The 5,559-nt window shown below is 44.5% G+C and overlaps 1 pseudogene; it reads right to left on the reverse strand.

The window, feature by feature from the left end:
- Positions 1 to 347: 347 nt before the first annotated feature.
- LOC117074089 lies at positions 348 to 5,559 on the reverse strand (annotated as a pseudogene).

Below are 5,559 nucleotides of genomic sequence, written 5' to 3' on the forward strand. Positions count from 1 at the left end.
GCCCTGATCCATTGGCCCTTCACTCTCACTTTGTGGAAGAACGGCCCTGGCAGATCCTTCGCCAGTAGCTAGTGACTTTGCGAAAGTGATGCAGTCCTTGTTCTGGCTAGACTATACCATCTCATGAGCCCAAGCAGAGTCTCCAAACATGTTGGATTCTGCTGCTGCTGAGAAGACACACACCCCAGGGTGCTAGCTGGGGAGTGAATGCAGAAGCAAGACACCACAGAGAGGTTGGACACTTGGGTTGTGTGATTCAGGACACACTGGATAAGTCCAAGGGTGGAAGGAAGAACGGGGAGGAGAAGACTGAATTCTAAATAACATCTCAGAAGGCCAGAGTCCCATTAGATGGGCTCTGGATTGAGCTTTTCTACCAGGAAGGTATTCACAAAGGCCTCTACAATGGCAGGGGTGATCTCCTCCCACGTCCATCACATACTCAGTCAGTGCTGACATGTCCAGGATAGTGAGCAAAGGGGCAGCCTCAGGAGGGTTGGTGTAACCTTGCAGGAAGTCAATCATGTCATCCTCCCCAGGTACAAAAAATGGAAGTGGTGCTCCTTCTCTTTGGCTTTGCACTTGGCAATGATTTTCTCAGCTATTGGCTGAATCAGCTGCTTGGCTTCCTGGGACTCTCTGTCATCCTCAGAATCTATAAAAAGGAGGAGGTAGGGGTCAGTTGAGCTGCACAGTGTTGAAGTCAGAGAGCTTCAGCATGGGCTTGGGTGCCATGGGAACTCCCAGCCGTCCTCGTCGTTAAGCACCTCCACTCACCCTGCCACATGATCACCTCGTCCTGTGGGTCCAGCATAATGAGCATGAGGAAAGCCTTGGATTCTATACAGACAGTTGGGGTGTGACCTCCAGGCCTCTTCAGTATAGGGGATAGTGAGTCAGAACTTTTCACTGAAGTACTGTTTGAAGGACTCTTCTGATCTGTCTTCACTGACTAAGATAATCTCAAAGTTCTGGCCTGCCTCCTTGATCTTCCAATAAGATTCCACAAGGACTTGGGTGAGGCTTTGGCAGGATGAACACCCATGTGCAGAGAAATAGGGTCCTATGTAAGACCTTTCCGGGCTGCTCTCCTGGAACTGTGAGTCATTTCTAAGGAAGGGACCTGCAATGACTTCCCTGAAGAATTTAGGTCCCCAAGGGAATTCCATACCTTCGGGGTAATCTCAGATCACCAGCAGCGCATTCTTTCACACAGGCTTTCCAGTGGTGGCATCTATGAATATTAGCAATGGAATATTGGAAATTTGGTATTTGTTCCAAAGTTTCTGTGCTTCTCCTTGTAGAGCAGTGACAGCCAAGGCATGCCCCGCATGAAGTCCTACCACTGCCACTGGTCATTGCTGCTGTTGCTCATCACCAGCTTCTAACCAAGCTGCTCCTCCAAGAAGCCCACCATCTTGGCCCACCACAACCCCAGCGCACAAGCAGGTGGGTAGGCTGGGAGCGGTGACCCTGCTTCCTCTGTGCATGTGGCCTGGACACTGAATTCTTAATCGCAACAAGGGTGCTGGTGGGCACTCTGATGCCAGGTTCAACTCCCTGTCATGGAGAGCTGTAGCTGATTTTTTATCTAATTACCTAAGAAGCAGCATGCAAAAATAAGTGAGCATCACTTATTTGTCTTGGTAGTATATTAGTCCACTTTCACACTGCTATAAAGATACTACCCTAGACTGAGTAATTTATAAACAAAAGAGGTTTAGTTGACTCATAGTTCTGCATGACTGGGGAGGTCTCAGCAAAGTTACAGTGATGGCGAAAGGCAAAGGGGAAGCAGGCACTTTTTTCACAAGGTGGCAGGAGACAGAGTGTGCAAGGGAAACTGCCGTTTCTAAAATCATCATATCTCATGAGAGCCCCCTCACTATCATGAGAACAGCAGGGGGGCAGCCGACCCTGTGATCCAATCATCTCCTACAAGGTCCCTCCGTGACATGTAGGAATTAAAATTCCATACGAGATTTGGGTGGGGACACAGAGTCAAAGCATATCATTCAGCTCCTGGCCCCTCCCAAGACTCATGTCGTTTTCACATTTCAAAACACAATCATGCCTTCCCAACAGTCCTCCAAAGTCTTAACTCATTCCAGAATTAACCCAAAAGTTCAAGTCCAGAGTTTCATTTGAGACGAGGCAAGTCCCTTCTGCCTGTGAGCCTGTAAAATCAAAAACAAGTTAGTTACTTCCAAGATAAAATGGGGGTACAGGCATTGGGTAAATGTTCACATTCTGAATGAGATAAATTGGCCATAACAGAGGTGTTACAAGCCTTATGTGAGCCTGAAACTTGGCAGGGCATTCATGAAACCTTAAAGCTCCGAAACAATCTCCTTTGACTTCATGCCTTACATCCAGGGCACACTGATGCAAGGGGTGGACTCGCAAAGCCTTGGGCAGCTCTGCTCTTGTAGCTCTGCAAGGTGTACCTCCTGCACGGTTTCCTTCAAGAGCTGGTGTTGAGTGCCTATGACTTTTCCATGTGCACAGTGCAAGCTGTTGGTGGATCTACCATTCTGGGGTCTGAAGGATGGCGGCCTTCTTCTCAGGGATGCACTAGGCAGCACCCCAGTGGTGACTCTGTGTGGGAGCTCCAACCCCACATTTCCCTTCTGCATTGCCCTAGTAGAGGTTCTCTATGAGGGTTCTGCCCCTACAGCAGACATCTGCCTGATGGGTGTTTCCATATATCCTCTGAAATCTAGGTGGAGGCTTCGAAAGCTCAACAATTATCTTCTGTGCACCCACAGGCCCAACACCACATGAAGTTACCAAAGTTTGGGGCTTACATCCTCTGAAGCCACAGCCCAAGCTGCATCTTGGCTCATCTTAACCATGACTGGAGCTGGAGTGGTTGGGACACAGGGCACCAAGTCCCAAGGCTGCAGAGAAGCAGGGCCCTGGACCTGACCCATGAAGCCAGTTTTCTCTCATATGCCTGCCATACCTGTGATGAGAGAGGCTGCCACAAAGGTGTTTGAAATGCTCCACAGATATTTCCCCATTGTCTTGGCTTTTAATAGTCAGCTCCTCATTACTTATACAAATTTCTGTAGCCAGCTTGAATTCCTCCTCAGGAAATAGGTTTTTCTTTTCCACCACATAACCACCCTACAAATTTTCCAAACCTTTATGCTCTACTTCCCTTTTAAACATAAATTCCAATTTCAAACCATGTCTTTATGAATGCATATAACTGAATACTTTCAGAATAAGCCAGGTTACCTCTTGAATGCTTTGCTGCTTAGAAAGTTCTTCCACCAGATACTCTAAATCATCTCTCTCAAATTCAAGGTTCCACAGAGCCCTAGGGCAGGGGCAAAATGCCACCAGTCTTTTTGCTAAAGCATAGCATGAGTGGCCTTTACCTCAGCTCCCAATAAGTTCCTTACCTCCATCTGAGACCACCTCAGCCTGGAATTCATTGTCCATATCACTATCAGCATTTTGGTCAAAACCAAGTCTCTAGGAAGTTGCAAACTTTCCCACGTCTTCCTGTCTTCTTCTGAGCCCTCAAAACTGTTTCAACCATGGTCTGTTACCCAGTTCCAAACTCACATCCACATCTTTAGGTTATCTTTATAGCAGTACCCCACTTCTGTTACCAGTTCTCTGTATTAGTTCATTTCACACTGCTATAATGATACTACCTGAGACTGGGAAATTTATAAACAAAAAATGTTTAATTGACTTACAGTTCCATATGGCTAGGGAGGTTTCATCAAACTTACAATCATGGCAGAAGGAGAAGGTGAAGCAGGCACCTTCTGCACAAGGTGGCAGGAGAGAGAGAACACACAAGGGAAATTGCCACTTTGAAAACCATCAGATCTCGCGAGGATTCCCTCACTATCATGAGAACAGCATAAAGGCAACTGCCCCCATGATCCAGTCAGCTCCTACCAGGTCCCTCTCTTGACATGTGGGCTTTAAAATTCCACATGAAATTTGGGTGGGGACACAGAGCCAAACCATGCCAGGTAGTAAGCATTCTAGGTTAACTGAGGAAAGGATAGCTTAACATGGTTTTAACCCTGTGTACCTTGCAAAAGAAAAACGTTCAGATTTGTACTCTTGGGCCAGGGTTTCTCAACTGTGGCATTATTGTCATTTTGGGCCACATAGTTTTTTTCTTGTGAAGGGTTGTCCCGTGTGTTATATGAAGTCTAGAAGTATCCAAAGTCTCTACTCAGAAGATGCCAGTTGTAGCTATACATTGAGACAGCCAAAAATCTCTCTGGACATACCAAGTGTCCCATATAAGCAAAATTGTCCCTTTTGAGAAGCACTCTCCTAGATGTATCTTATCTTATAAGAACTTTTACAACAGCTGTAAATGGCTTCCTGTTATCCTCCCAGTTATCACCATTAATTAGACTTTTTGTCTGTTTCCAAATTGCTCCACATCTTCCCCCAAAGTATCAGGTACTCTGTGTATCGTTAAAGACATTATTCTCATAATTAAATACCAAGAACTTATATTGAATTGGTTTAGTAAAGACTACTAGGGTTCTCTGCTTGTTACAATCTCTTTTTCCTAAAGGTTTCCAAAATTCTGGTTTATCTTAGCCTGACAATAAGTTAGCATTTAACTTCTCAGCTGTTGGGCATTCTCTTTTATAGGAGGGCTCTCTGGAGAATTGAGTTGTTCACAGAAAATACCAATGGGATATTTGTAGTGTTCTCTTCTCTGCTTTGTCTCTCCCTTGACCCAAATTCTCTGCTTGCATCAGGTTCATGGTACAGTAATTGGAGGCCCAAAGAAAGATAGTTTATCCTAATGACATAAAGTGGTTACTAACTTACATGTACAGTGTTCTATGAATGGATTTATGCATATTATTTTAAAAACATGTACATAGCTTTATATGCAAAAGCTGGGAAGAAAACAAACTGGAATTTCCTTTGTCCTTCCTTCCCAACTCTGCATTCTAATATTAGTTTAAATTTGATCCACTTTCATCTTTACTTGGAAAGTATGAATTTAAAAAGTACAGCTTTCCAATTTTCCTTTCAAGATATGCCACGTAGTTAAATGCTCCTCAGGCTTCTAATAGCAGAAAATATCCATTATGTTTTGTTTGTGACAATCAGGGTGGAGAAAATAATGTTTGGGCTCTTCTAAGGAAGAAAGGGCTTCTGGAAAAATGCTAGCAAGTGTTTAAATAATTATAATCACACACATAAAATTAAGTATTCTTAGAAATGCATTATGGTGCTTTTTTTTTTCCACTGGGTAGGGTAAATAAGGAACAGATTTTTATTTTTATTTTTTTTTAGTTTTATTAGGGACATTTTATAAATCACAATGCAGTGAACCTCACCACATGAGTCGAGCTGGCCCACTGCCACTACTCAGCTCTGTAAAAGCACCAGCTCTCCTTTGAATTCCGAGAACAGCTCTTGGCCTGTGAGAACATCTGGGGCTCAAAGTTTTGGAAAGAAATAGTTCAGGTCCCTTTAGAAGGGCTCTCCCTGTGGTGGGAACTGGAGTGTGCACACACTTAAAAAGGATTTTGCAGTACCATTGGCCAGAGGCAT

The sequence above is a fragment of the Trachypithecus francoisi genome, unplaced genomic scaffold (assembly GCF_009764315.1).
Source record: "Trachypithecus francoisi isolate TF-2019V2 unplaced genomic scaffold, Tfra_2.0 Lachesis_group5, whole genome shotgun sequence".
Lineage (NCBI taxonomy): Eukaryota > Metazoa > Chordata > Mammalia > Primates > Cercopithecidae > Trachypithecus > Trachypithecus francoisi.